At 49.9% G+C, this 15,450-nt stretch overlaps 1 protein-coding gene across 7 annotated transcripts in view; it reads left to right on the top strand.

Annotated features, from left to right (window-relative positions):
• DGKI (diacylglycerol kinase iota) overlaps positions 1–15,450 on the top strand; it is a 214,671-nt gene that overhangs the window by 45,204 nt on the left and 154,017 nt on the right. The window lies entirely within an intron of this gene.

Here is a 15,450-nt window from a genome sequence, read left to right as displayed (position 1 = left end):
TATACCAGAACCCCCCACCCACCCACCCTCTTCACTAGCATTAAAAGCCATATTTCCTGGACACTGTTGCACCATATTAGAATTGATTTATTATATTTTCATTTGTGTTTATTGGGTTCTGCACCTTTTAAGTTTTCTTTCTCTATAATCCTGTACATATCTCCAGTATGGAACAAGGATCTGGAACGGCACCATTGCAACCATACGGACCCCCTTAAATTTAGACTATCGAGATAAATCATTTGAGATCTCCATAGCAACCACAACTTTCTTATCAATGACATCACAAAGAAAGGAAAAAAAAACTAGGTTAATACCAGCAAGGGGAAAACGAGATGAATGAGGGCGATGGAGGCGGTGAAACTAGAAGTGTCAGCATGCCTGGCAGGAATCACTGGGATCTGTAGTTCCACAGCAGACAAGCCAGTGTTTCTATGGAGATCCTGTGTACTAAATCACTAGAGCGTGCCACCATTCGCAAGGTGGGATCTGGTTGACTCGCAAGGATGCGAATTCGCATCCAAGCTAATTAACCAGAATAACCCCATTGTGTGAGTTATTATACTGTTGGAGCAGTCTTTGTTGTCTCTGATGGTTTCCCAGCCTCCTCATCACCTCAGCGTCGCTCTGACATAGCTGTGCCTTCATTACAGTGATAGTGAGTCCAAGCAATGCTGCGAACAGGACTACAAGGGGTTTGACACACAAACAGCTATAAATAGTCCCTGCTACACGGCCTGTGTTTGCCAGTGTTTGATGAGGCAAATAAGGAAACCTATTACAGCCTCTTACCAGCAGCCTCCCCCTCGCCCCTGCTTCCTAAACCTTGGCTTATCCCAGCTCCCAGCACAGAAGCCTCCAGCTCCGGTCCCTGCGCTGCACCATGATGGAGCCCAGATCCCCACATTGATAATTAGACATTTGCAAACGATTATTATAAAACTTTATTTATTTTCTTGCTGCCTTCTGCTGGTAACTCAGATAATACTCTGGGCTCAGACACCCCCTCCTCTCCCCTACTCCTTCCAATGTTGTATCAGAAAGCCAAGAGGACTGTTAGCGTTTAATGACATTATTGAAACAATTTTGCTGCACTCTGCAAAATAAAATGAAAGAAGTTAACCCTTCGTGCCGCAGTTTTCCACCGCAAGGGAACAGACGCGTTAATATATAAGGATGTTTGCAAATCATCTTAATAGAAACCGTATAATGTGTTACATAGCTGATGTCATAGGCAGGTGCATGGGGGGGTCAACATTAGGTCTACAACGTTGGGTCGACATACTGCAAATTCGACAGGGGTCTAGGTCGACATGGGATAATGTCGACATGACAATAGGTTGACATGGTCTAGGTCGACATGTGGTTTTTCACTGTTTCTTGAGCCGACATATGCCGACAGGTGGTACTCCATGCCCTACCATCCACTAGGACGTGGTGAGTGAATTAACTAGTGTGCCACGCGCAGCGAGCCATGTGAGGGGACGTGGCGCACTTTATCCAGTGTCCATGTCGACATTTGGGTAAAAAAAACTGTGAAAAACCCCATGTCGACCTTTTGACTGTCCACCTAGACTATGTTGACCTAATGCTTGTCGACCTAATGTCATGTCAGCCTTGTCCCATGTTGACCTAGACCCCTGTCGACCTTGCAGTATGTCGACCTAATGACTGTCGACCATTTTCAGGTCGACCCAATGACTCCATACCCGTTTGTTGTTGTGTGTGTGTGTGTGTGTGTGTGGATCTGAGGCCTCAACATTGCACTGGGCCAGAGAGCAGCTGCCATTGGAAGAAACAGGAGCCTTACCACGAAGTGGGAGAATGTGAGTTTAACAGTGCGGGCGGGGGGGGCTGGGGGTTGCGGGCCGGGGATTCGCCCATGGGAACGCCCAGCGTTCAGCGGTGGATAGCGACTGGTGGACTTGCGAGTCAACCAGAATAAGGGCCTTACTCCAGTGTTCTGCAGAGTGGTAGATTGTAGACTCCATCCCTGCTTCACCCTGAAATGACCAATAATTAACTGAAACTCTTTCATGGTCCATGAATCAGGCCGAGATTGGGAATTGGAGCTGCCAGTCTGCCAAGACGTAGTAAAGTACACCAGTCGCTCAATCATCCATGAGGTTCCCCCCTGACAAGATGGTACTTTTCCCCCGATTGACAGCATTTAATTTGTCTGGCCTGAGCACGTTACTGAATACTGTTTGCACAGCTGACCGGCCCAGCAAAGCCCAAAGCAGAACATAATTCATTTATAAAGGAACATAGAGACTTTTCTGTCCACCCCTGCCTGAAGACGTCCATTTACTTTAATAGGCCTATATACAAAGTAGTACTTTTACTTATTATATATTTATACCTTTCCCCCTCTCATATTATGTGCAGTGAGTTCCCGGGATTTATGTGACAAATTTTGTGCTTTTGAATTATTAATCGATTTCCAGTATTTGCCGTTGTCGCGCTGATAGTTTCTATACGCTAAACGGGAACTGAGGAGCTGGGGTTCGGGAATTGATTACATAATGTACAGTGTCCTAATGCATAATCAGTGCGCTGCTGTGTTACGTACCAATGGCCCCAATGAATCGTTGTACTATGTATTGCACCTGTATTTAATCATACTGTATCTAAAAGGTCCTCTGTATGATTTGTAAACATTACGCTCAGTTGTTTAACAAGGGGTGCCGGATATTACCTTCGGCAGCTAAATTTAGGAATTCTCCTTCAGCATCAGTCGTTCATAGTTGTTTCCTATGTCATGCTGTTACCTCTCATTCTCTAGTAAATGGCACAAATTATGCAGATGAAAGTAGCAAAGTGTAATCAGAAACGTATAGACCTGGCAGAGATCCCAATAACAGAAACAAACATTTGAATATATCGTTTACTATGAACAGAGTCATTCTCAGATTCTGAGCCAAATTAATTTTTAAAAGAAGATGCCTCTCACAATTATCAGCAGACTTTGGGAGTTCTATTTCACAGGGGATGTCGCTATGGGCAACACAATGATTGGTTTCCATAGCAACATCCCATGTGAGATAAAAATCCCCCTTTTGCATTATAACTTCCCCCTCCACGAATGGTCTGGAGTCGACCAATAATCGGGCGGCACTTTCGCCCCACTGGAAAGCGTGCCAGTCCCCCATCCCCCATCCACACCCTCCCCCTCTATCTTACACCACTTCAGACTCAGCTGAGAAACAGCTGGGGCCTAATTCAGAGCTGTATGCAAGCTTGATGGTTTACAGGGATCTCCGATGTTTAACTGCGACCTCACATGTGCTGATTGGATCTATTGGGTGAATAGGTCAACCACTGTTGATCGACAGGCAAAAGGTCAATTCACATAAAAGATTGACATGGAAATTGTTGACATGGGAAAATGTCAACATGAGTTTTTTGTTATTTATAATTTGTTGCCATAGACATAGGTTGACACGGACTCCATATTAGTGTACCACCTCCCTGCCCTTGGCTCGCTGCGCTCGGGCACACACCCTCTATGCCCACGGGGGATGGTTAAGTATGAACAAGTCGGTTAAAAAAAACAAAAGTCAAGAAAAACTCATGTCAGCCTTTCGCTTGGGTCGACTTTTTGACCATGTCGACCTAAAGAATATTGACCTTTTTTTAATGTGTCAACCAATAGTGGCTGACCACGATGGCTTACCTATGACTGCGTGACACGCCAAGGCACTTTGACTGACACACGTCTGACCAACCGGTGTGCCGGAGAGTGAAAAACCAGAAGTGCGCAAGGAAGCGGCTAAGCCAGAATGCATGCTGGGCCGCCAACTGGAAGGGGACAGAGGGGGGCGCCGCCTGTCCACTTAAGGGAGCAGAGCAAGCCTTCCGCCATTCCAACAGGAGACGCCGACGGCCGGGTCACGGAGAGACGGAGTGGAAGTGGCCTGGGAGCTGGGACTGCCCTGGTGAATGTACAGCGCCGGCAGCGGGGTCCTCGCTGCCCGTCCTGCTCTGCACGCTGCCGCTGCTACTCACTGTGTCTGGTAATGCTGCGCCCCTCCACCGTGTAAGGGGGGCAGCCATAACGGATCTGCGGCAAAAGACAGTGAGCAGTGCACCACTCCCACCCTGCTGAGTATATATTGTTTATACTTGTATTATATGTTCTGAAAGGGACAGGGGGACAGAAAGGACAAGGTGCTATGGAAACAATGTGGGGCTATTATGATGGGGGGGGCAGTGTGGGGCTGGTGTGATGGGGGACACTACAGTGTGGGGCTGGTGTGATGGGGGACATCGTGGGGCTGGTGTGATGGGGGACAGTGTGGGGCTGTTATGATGGGGGGGACAGTGTGGGGCTGGTGTGATGGGGGCCACTACAGTGTGGGGCTGGTGTGATGGGGGACATCGTGGGGCTGGTGTGATGGGGGACAGTGTGGGGCTGTTATGATGGGGGGACAGTGTGGGGGGCTGGTGTGATGGGGGACACTACAGTGTGGGGCTGGTGTGATGGGGGACAGCGTGGGGCTGTTGTGATGGGGGACAGTGTGGGGCTGGTGTGATGGGGGAGAGCGTGGGGCTGGTGTGATGGGGGACAGCGTGGGGCTGGTGTGATGGGGGACAGCGTGGGGCTGGTGCGATGGGGACACTACAAAATACAACCCATGCAACAAATGCAATTCAGCAACAGGAAAATCACTCATGTAAATCAGTATTTCTTTTTTGCTTTTTGAACGAATAAATATAATAAATATATTGAAAATATAACTCTTTAATATGGCTGCAAATATCACCAAATTATTGATATTTCTTGAAGTGACGCGTGACTCGAGGAAGGCTACACCTTTTTACGATTTCTCAACACACCAAGCTGAAAAGGTTAGCCATCACTGGCCTAGACACTGTCCACCTAATGACCGCGTCGCTGTACAACTGCGACTTAGGAGAGTGATAATCTTCAGCCTTTTGGGGTCAAGGAGGAGGCGGCAACGGTTAGCATCCCACAAAACGGGAGCGTATCAGACACGTTTTGTAGGCACACCCAAGCTCTTGGCTTGACTAGCCCCATGGAAACACGGACCATCCCGGGTAACCTGCAGGCGTTCACGCAAATGACCGGCGTTCACGCAGAGTGGTCCGATGCTGCGACCTATATACTCGTCCATAGAGCGTGGGAATCTCCAGTATCATTGAGGCGATTCGGCAGCCACAATGTAGCAAATGAGAGAGAGAGAGACAATGATATTTCCGCTGTTCTTCATTTTCACATTACAAACCAGTCTCCGAACCTTGCAAAGCTCCTCAGCTCTGAGAGGTTTTAGTGGGCAATTTTCCCAGAAATGCTAAAATAGAAGCAAGTGGCAGCTACGAGCTTAAGCTAAGAGGGGGGGGGGGGGGGGGGGGGGGGGGTGTTCTGGGCTGTTGGCAAAGGTAACGTCTGTTTTCATATCTTTATTTTTTCCCTTCACTATCCTCCTCATTTGTTCTCTTTTCTTCCCCAAAGCAGCTCAGTGGGAAGGAAGAGGGGGGGCAATGATATCAGTTCCACCCAGCCTTCTCTCACACTGCTTTACAGCGGAAATCCAATTAAGGCCTTCATTAGACTGGGCACGCTCTTGGCTGCCGTTCTCCACCACCGCCTGCCCGCCCGCCCTTCCTGCGGGGTAGGGGGAAGCTACAAAAGAACAACGGACATGATAATGTTGTCCCTCATTCCTTGGACCTGGTAGGGGAGGAACAGATTGGGAAGATCTGTTATACCAGGAGACAGCTGGTCAGATCTCCAGCCTGCCAGAACGGGGAGCAGTCGGGGTTGCAGACGCAGGAGCGCAGGCGCCGGCGAACAATGAACCGAAGAGTTTGTTTTATGTTGTGAATGAGTTATTATGATGTTTATATGGCTGTACTGCGCGCTGCTAGCTGCCAGCACTGAGTACGTGGCACGTACCACAAATAAGAAACCTGTTTATCAACGCATTTTAGCTATTTAAAACTCTCAGTGTACGATAAATGGTGCTCCAGCCATTCCGATCCCAACTGTCGTTTCTCTTTTTGTTTCCAATATAATTTTTTATTAAGATTTTTGTTCCAACTGTCGTTTTTCAAACACATGACAGGAGCTGATTGGTCGGAGCATCATTGATCACATGCTCTGAGTTTTAAATAGCTAAAACTTGTTATTTGGGTCCCCTTAAGTGTTCTGCTGGCAATGATACCGCTGTCATCAGCGGCAACCCCTGCCAGTGATGGGATGTGCCCGCTTTCACTGGTGATGTCTTGCCATGCCTGTGGGGAATATTCTATAACTAATATTGCCACGGTACCTGTACCACCATAACACCTGTTCTCAGGGCTGTGTCATAATGCAGATGACATCACAGCAAGAGGGCGGGGCTTCCAGGACTAGGAAGAAGATGGTGACCAGAATGTGCAAGTCCAGGCTGTGGGTGTCACAGGTCAGTGAGGATGCGTTGCTGTGGGCGACGCTGGCGTTTTTAGAGGATATTCTGAGGATCTCTCACAGCAACATTGTCCACAATGTCCAAATGGGAAATGTCGACATGTTGGTCGACATTCATTAGGTCGACAGTCATTTAGGTCGGCAGGGTCATTAGGTCGACAGGGTCATTAGGTCGACAGACATGTTTTTTTTTTTATTGAGCCGACATGTGCCGACAGGTTGTATGCTATGCCCTACCATCCACTAGGGCGTGGTGGGAGAATAAAATAGTGTGCCGAGCGCAGCGAGGCACCGAGCCCGAAGCATAGCGAGCGCAGCGTACCATGCGAGGGGACGTTTCAGGGTCCATGACGACTGTGTCGACATTCAGGACAAAAAATATGAAAATCCCCATGTCGACCTTTTGACTGTTGCCCTAACCCATGTCAGCCTAATGACCCTGTCCACCTAACCCATGTCGACCTAGACCCTTGATGGCTAACCTTGAAACTCCAGCTGTTGTTGAACTACACATCCCAGCATGCTCTGCTTCAGTTTTGCTATTCGGCCATGCTAAATCTTATGCAGAGCATGCTGGCTGGGATGTGTAGTTCAACAACAGCTGGAGTGTTATGGTTAGTCATCAAGGACTTCGACTCCTGTCGACCTAAATGCATGTCAACCTAATGGTGTCGACCTTATGACTGTAGAACAAATGTTGGTGACCTAATGATTCACACCCTGTTAAAACACAGAAATTCTTCATGGACTGGCCACGGAGGGTTAAGTTTAGGCCGGGGGGATTAGGGGTGGGCACTAGCGGGACTGTTTGGGTCAGAGGTCGCACCTTACTGCCCACCCTAGGTCCAAGTGCCCAGAAACTGCTCTGTAACAATTCTCACTGCCACAAGTGCTGCTGGATCCGCCGACAGTAACCACCACAGACGACAGTGGCTTCAGCTGCCTGATTTCCATTCTAACCATGTCGACATTTCATCGCTGTTGACGTGATGAATGTAGTCACGGTCAATGTCGATATTGCAAGCATCTTGACATAACGGGTACGTCAACATTCTCATGTCAGCCACAAGTCTGGAAACTGAGTATATTTCATATCCCGGGGCGATCGGGGATAATATGGTGGCGGTGATCTCGTCAGGACGTCGTCCCACCCGCTGCTAAGTGACGCGAAGGAAGCATGGAGACGCCATTGACAGCTGCAGGGGGAACGGGGGGACGCTGGGCTGTATTTCCAGGCACTTAAACACTCCGAGTATAAACACACGGTCACATCAGTAAAATTACCATCACGTGACCAGCGGTTCCAGCTTAGCCTGCGCCAGCGGAGATTAAAATCCAGATACAGAGGGAATAAACACAAAACAGCTGAATCCTTAATAAAGAGAAATGAGATTATTCTTAGTACAATAAATGTAACGGAGAAGCCGAGGACTGTTCTGCTGCGGGGATTGGGATCTAAATATAGACCTCCTATATATAGCGCAGGAGGAATACAAAGGGTCAGAGTATATTAAGGGATGCACTTATAGGAGACGCAGGATGTGGAACGGACCCTCGGAGAAGCCAGTCAGATAAGACAATTTAGAAATCTATAGAAACCAAAGCTAAATGCAGCAATAATTGGATTCTCTACCAACCTTAAAAAAAACAGGGCCTGATTCCGAGATTTTAATCACATTTGGGGGCGGCAATGGGGGGAATTCTAGTAAGGGAGGCTGTTTTCTGGGCTGCAGTGTGGCCAGGAAGGTGTTTAAAGTACTGTATTTTATTCTAAGGGTGCATGGCCACGCCTCTGACGGTTAGACCACACCCCCAGAATAGTACCTGGGGCCCAGGAAGGCTCTCTACCACCCTGGCTTCAACTTATATCCCTTTATTTCATAGTCACACCAATGACATCACTACATGTAAGGGCTGGGCCTATGTGACACACGTGTCGCAGTGACCTTATATGACACACTGGCCTTATCTCCATCACGCCCTGTCCGGAACTCGCATCACAAGTCAGGCTAGGGATGGTTGCCATGGAGACAATAATCCTTATCCTCTTTGCCTGCTAGGCATTGCGGCTCAGGGGTCACCCTCTCACCCACCCTCCTCACTATAATTAGAGGTGGGAAACGTCTTCCTCGTGGGGGGGGGACATACTACTGGGGGTCTTGTCAGGAGGCGCAGTGACCGTGCCGGCCCCTTGCTGGTTAAGGCCAGGCACTCGGAGTGACCGGCTGAGGTGGGAGGGGAAGCGGGAGGAGGGAGATAATAGTTACTGCAGCCTGGGATTTACTGGGATTTACTCTCAGCGGTGTTTAAGATTTTGCATAGCAATTCCTCTAAACCTCTTTGCTGCAGAAATTGCCCGGCTTCGGTTTATTACCACCTAGAATTCACAATCCCCTCTCTATCCTCCAATTCCCTTTAAGTAGCCTAGTGAATATGTTGCTTGTACTCTAATAACTGCATAACGGCCTAGAAATAACTTCACACGTAGACACTTATCTAAAATAAAGACGCGACACAAAAAGCTTAGATTAAACTGTCATACTTATTTATTTAAGAAGTGGTATGACCCCCGATAAAGGGGATGGCAAAGACCAGGCACCTGAGACCAGAGACCGTTCAGGGGTGTTGCCCCGGGCAACGACCAGGTCGTTCCCAAATTCCTACACACCCCTTACCAAAGGCACAGCCCGCCCTGCGTGGACATCCCCCGCCTCTAAGGCCTGACGCGAACATATCCGCCTAAATGTTCGTCGCCCACCGCGCTGAGTCGAGGCCCGTCCGCCCTCCTGGCAAGGAGAGGGGTATACACGCAGGGACCACCTGACGCCCTTCTAGAATCCTGGTCGAGGGTGCTGTCCCGCCAATTTTAAACTTATAATAGCCAATTGATTCAAATTTTTGTGAGGCAAAGCCTTTAGAAGGAAGGGAAGGGAGGGTGGGGATCAAAGAATCAAAGAGGGCGCATACCCTTGCTGCCCTAACCTATATACCCTGACCTGGGGTGCAACCCCCTTTGCCCCCCATTGGTGGGGCTTCCCGCCCTGGGTTAACCCCTCCTTCTATGCCCTATCACTATCACTGAACTTTATTTACACAGCCCAATTCACAGGCTCTTAACTGCACTTGGGCTTATTCAGCCCTCGTTTAAACTAAGTAGCCTAGTGAATATGTTGCTTGTACTCTAATAACTGCATAACGGCCTAGAAATAACTTCACACGTAGACACTTATCTAAAAATAAAGACGCGACACCCAAAAGCTTAGATTAAACTGTCATACTTATTTATTTAAGAAGTGGTATGACCCCCGATAAAGGGGATGGCAAAGACCAGGCACCTGAGACCAGAGACCGTTCAGGGGTGTTGCCCCGGGCAACGACCAGGTCGTTCCCAAATTCCTACACACCCCTTACCAAAGGCACAGCCCGCCCTGCGTGGACATCCCCCCCGCCTCTAAGCCTGACGCGAACATATCCGCCTAAATGTTCGTCGCCCCACCGCGCTGAGTCGAGGCCCGTCCGCCCTCCTGGCAAGGAGAGGGGTAATACCACGCAGGGACCACCTGACGCCCTTCTAGAATCCTGGTCGAGGGTGCTGTCCCGCCACAGCAATGGTACTTCTCTACTGCCCTGAGCACCTAGTACCAATGCCCCGCCATACCCACAGTAGTGACACCCACTAACATAACTGTTTAAAAATATCTTCCAGAAAAACTGCCATGCCCTCCTCTGAGAGGTGCACTCCGTCTGGCCTGTACAAGCCTGGTTTCTCCGTCACATGCCCGGGTGTCTGACTGCCCTTCCCCCTTGCCTTAAGACAAATCTAGTCACAGCGTGATTCAGCTTTTTCCTAGCCTTCTCAATTGCCACTAGGTTTTTGGCGCCTCTCCATGAAAAACGTGGTACAATGTCTGACCACACCACTTCAAGCCGTTCCACTTGCGCAACAAAACCAACAGATCCTTCTCCATTTTTATCCTTAGAGCAATGCCTGTAGTTTTAGCCAGGTCGTTGCCCCCCAGATGTATAATTAAGGTATCTGGCTTGACAAAACCGTGCTCTTCTTTTCCAAAAACCCCAACAAGTCCTTCCATAACATGCCTCTAACACCTAACCACCTCACCGATTTTGCCTTTGCTAAAACTGGCGCTGTTCTGGCTAGGATATTTCTTCTGCCCAGAAAACGTATGAGTGACCTACAAACCAAATCACCCCCGTGGGGCCAAGGGGAAGGGGAAGGGCTGAAAAGAAAAGCAGAACCTAATGATTAGTAACCATACTTATGCTCTATAGTAACAATTAACTGGTTAGACTGAGGTCCAAGTGGAGGTGAAAAACTCAAAAACCTCTAGAGGGCTTCTTTGTTTGGGGCCAGATTGAATTGAGCAACTCTTAGAGGAAAAATAAAAAATTCACTCCACACCGACGATTGCGGAACGCTAGCCGTTCCCCAACCGTTTGTAAACGATACGTTTTTGGACCCGCGCAACAGGCGCATGCTATACTTAGCTTATAATGAACTTATATTACTGTACTTAACTTATGATTAACTTATACTTATATTTATAACTAAAGCATTTCAACTCTAACGTATTTCCTAAAGCTGTTGGATTTCCACCTGCCCACGGCCTTGATTGCGCTTTGTGGCAAGCCCGCCACAGCTGCTGACGTAGCTGCGCCAATCCTGAACGAATGCGTTCCGAAATCCTCAGGCCTTAGCCCTATCGCTGCTAAGCCCTTTTTCATCACTGCAGTGAATTGAAACTTAGTTAGCGGCGATCCGTCAGCGTGCGCTAAGAATTGTGCGGCTGCACCCTGTCTCAATGCCACATACTCCCCAGTTAGAGTGACTGGGCAAATACTTTTCACCAGGTGAGGTCTTAGCGTGATCCAGGTGCCCCTGCCTAGCTGGTCTGTCTTAGACCTCTTCAGCTTGCATAGCACCTGATCCTTGCCAACCACCACATCCTCCCAAAGTATTCCTGAGTGTACCTTCTTATTGCGCGCGGTTAGCTCACTAACCCTAAATGCGCCATGGAAAGCCCAGGCGTAAGCCACTCTAAAAAGTGCCAGCTCCGTGGCATTTTCTGCCACCGATGCCAAGCCCTGTAATAGCTCTACCAACTTCGCCTCGTCCAATGGGCGTCTAGTATCCGGTTGAACTGGCTGTACCCTAGACCAACCCTTCATCGCTTTACTTAGGATAAAAGACTTCGTTGGGTCTGGCATGTTAAATAAACGGCAATGAAAAGCTATTCCCGCCAATGTCGCCGCCATAGCCGACTTGGACCTGCCATTATTGTAGTTGCCCCAAACGAAAGCCAGGAGGCAGTCGTCAACAGACTTACCCCTAGCCTCCGGCAGCTGCTGGTATCTACACCAATCCTCCCAGGCTTTTTCGTATGCCCTAAGAGTCGCCGGCGCCAGTGACCGAAATGCCAATTCTGTCATGCCGGCTCTATCACCTGCCAGACAGAATTTGGACAACTTAGGCCGGTCCTCGGCTGCTGTTGGAGCTAGGGCGCGGAATCTAGTGAACTGAAATCTAGATAAAGCGTCTGCCACTTCATTGTCCACCTGGTACATGCTCAGCCCTGAAATTGATGTTGTTCTTTAAACAAACAAGGACAAGGTGCCCTCAGCAATCTCAATGCTTCCGGCGCTGTTGCCCTTTGATTGTTCACCGCGTGAACAAACCCCTAAATTATCGCACCAGAAGATGATGTTTCTGTTTGCTAGCTGGCCAGCCCATAGCTCTACTGCGACTATAATAGGGAAGAGTTCCAGTAATAACATGTTCACCGTGAACCCTCTGTCAATCCAGGATTGGGGCCACTTCTCACAGCACCACTCCCCCTGAAAGAAAGCCCCAAAACCAGATGATCCCGCAGCGTCCGTAAAGAGCTGCAGGTCCCAGCTTGAGGCCGCCTCAGACTGCCACATTAGACGCCTGTTAAAGTCTACCAAGAATTCGGGACCATGTCCTCAAATCCTCCTTGATTTCCTTTCCCAAGCGAATTGTGTGGTGCGGGTCCCTGACCCCTGCCGTGGCCCTTTCCAATTTCCTACAGAAAACCCTGCCCATGGGTATGACCCTACAGGCAAAATTTAAAGAACCCAGTAGGGACTGGACCGTTCGTAGCTGGACCCTCTTTCTAACCTCGCAATCGACTATCAGCTCCCGCAGCTTGTGGACCTTGTCCGCTGGCAGCCTACAGCAACCTTCCCCGGTATCTATTTCAATGCCGAGGTACGCCAGGGACCGTCACCGGTCCCTCTGTTTTGTCGTGGGCTATGGGAACTCCTAAAGAACTGAAAACTCTTAAAGCTACTTGCAATGTCTCCCCACATTCTGCTCGACCTGCTGGTCCTGCTATGAGGAAATCATCCAGATAGTGGGCCACCCCTCTGGAGCCAGCCTCCCTCTGGATGCACCATTGAAGAAAAGTACTAATTTTTCAAAATATGAGCAAGATATCGAGCACCCCATGGGAGACATTTATCTATGTAATAGGCCCCTTGCAACTTAAAGCCCATAAATCTGAACGATTCCGGGTGCAGTGGAAGCAGCCTAAAAGCAGATTCTATGTCCAACTTGGCCATAAGGGCCCCTGGGCCGAAACTTTTAACCAAACTAAGAACTTCCTCAAATAACTGGTAGCGAACGCTTGCCAATTCCTCTGGAATGGCATCGTTGACGGAATTGCCGGGTGGGTGGGACAGGTGCTGTATCAGGCGAAATTTGCCTGGCGTTTTCTTGGGCACCACACCCAGCGGTGATATGCATAGGTCAGGTATGGGGAGTACCTCAAATGGTCCCTCCATCCTGCCCAGCTTGACCTCATTTAGCACCTTGTCCCCTAACCACCTCCGGCAATTCCCTGGCCGACTTTAAATTCTTATTTGTGGATGTGTAAAAACTTTTTGGGATGGGTAATGAAAAACCATGAACAAAACCCTCCAACAAAAACTCTGCATCGGGCTTATTGGGGTATTCCTTTAAGTAAAGGGCCAACTGTCTTATGATTATAGGGGATTCCGCCTTATTTAGAGCTAGCCGCTCCCTCTCCGGTGTCCCCCGACTTACCACCCCCTTTGCATGACTTGGCAGGGTGGCCTGCTCCACAGATCTTACATTCGTGCTTAAAACGGCACTTGGCCCCTCTGTCGCATTTACCGTCGTTGTAAGCGAAACAACGCCCTTTCCCCCCTGATTTTCCCGATGCTTTTCCCCCCTGAAAGGACTTCTTCCCGGCGGGTTCTGTCATGGCTGGCTTTTTCCTATAACCTCCCACCAGATCTCGACATGCTTAGAGCCCATGGGCATGATGGGGGTGCCCTCGTGACATAACCTGAACTTCTCATCATATTCCCTCCACGCCGGGCCCTTATAACTTATAAAAGTCTCATTTATGAGATGCAAGTATCTAATCACGTTCAAGTATTCGGTGGGTCTTAGTGTTAAGTAACATGACGAGAAGGCCAGGAAACCCCTTAACCAGTTATGGAAAACCCTTAAAGGCAGCCTCGCCGTTGGGCGTGGCCTTCTTTGCTTTATCGAATTCCTTCTTCATTTCTGTTGTTATGGTGAAGAAATCGATAAATTTCCCTTTGCGGATTTTTTCCCTAACTCCCTTCCTGAGCCCTCGAGCTACCGCCGTATTAGAGCAGTGCGATGCCTCAGTGTCCGCTGGCGCTGCTGGTGTGCTACGCTTCCTCTTGCGCTTTTTTCCTGCACCTCCTTTGCCACTTGTTTCGCGACTAGCTTTGCTAGCTTGCGCGGGCGTTTGGTAGCGCCTGATTCATCACTACCCCCTGACGATGCTGAAGACCCTGACTCACCCGAAGACGACCCTTCTTCTTCACCATCTCCCTCTTGCGACGTGTTCTCGTCAACTTCAACCACTGATTCGCTCGCCGGTGCTTCCTTTGTTCCTTTGCGGCCGAGGATTCTCCTGCTTTCCTGGGTGCCTTGACAGTTGATGCTTTCTCCCCCAGAGTCGACCGCGGAGTAACTGTACGTGTTGACCCCTCACGAGACCTTGACCCCAAAGACGGCACCGGTGAAGTTGGACGTGCTTCAGAGGCTGAAATAGAAGGGGCGTCAATGACTGTGCGACTGGGTGAAGGCGCAGCCAGATCTAAAACTTCCGCTGGCGCTATGTCTACCTGCACTGCCGGCCCGCGAGCGCTAGACCTATGCATTTCTGCCGCAACCTCCCCCTGCCTCAGGTGACTGTCCGTGTTCCCCGCGAAATGGCCCCTTGGCGGCGGCGCCCAGCCCCCGTACGGCTGCATTTGATATCCCGGGTACCCATATCCCCCTTGCTGGATGTAAGGGTTGTATGCTGGCATGCCTATATTGACAGAGTGGCCGGGCCCAGAACCCCAGTAGGGGAACTGAGGCCCGCCGTAACTCCCAAATGTCTGGTACTGCATGGGCCATTGCCCCTGCCCCTGTTGCCCCATGAATTGCTGAGGTGAAAAATGTGTTGGGCCTCCCTGGGCCCTGTTAAATTGTGGGCCTGACTCATAATTGTGTTGAATATGGGTCCCATAATCCCTTAAACCTGGAGCCACACTTCCCTGGGGATGCTGAAAGCCTGTTCCCCGACCCTGTTCCTCATAAAACATCTCCGTGGCCGGGGGGTGTGCTGCACCCTGCCCGTAATGTCCTCCCGCCAATGGGGGTTGCATACGCCAAAACCTGGGCCTCGGTGCATTAAAATGCCCTGGTATGGGGCCACCTGTGATGACCATCATGGGGCTAGGCCCCCTGCCCGGGCGACCCTCCCCCACTTCCACTAAGCCAGCTTGGCTGCTGGCACCCTGTGAGCCTGCATCCCTGGCCTCCCTTCCTGGCTGTTCATATTCCTGTGCCTGCGCTTCTGCGGCCTGGCCAGCAGGTGGAGCTTCTGCCCTTATGCTGCCGCTATATCCAGGGGAGCCAGCAGGGGGAGCTGCTGTCCCCCTGTCTCCTGACTGAGGCACCGAGACCGCGCAGGGAGCTGCGCGGTCTC

Source organism: Crinia signifera, chromosome 4, assembly GCF_055691185.1.
Source record: "Crinia signifera chromosome 4, ASM5569118v1, whole genome shotgun sequence".
NCBI lineage: Eukaryota > Metazoa > Chordata > Amphibia > Anura > Myobatrachidae > Crinia > Crinia signifera.
This window is presented reverse-complemented; position numbering and strand designations above follow the sequence as displayed.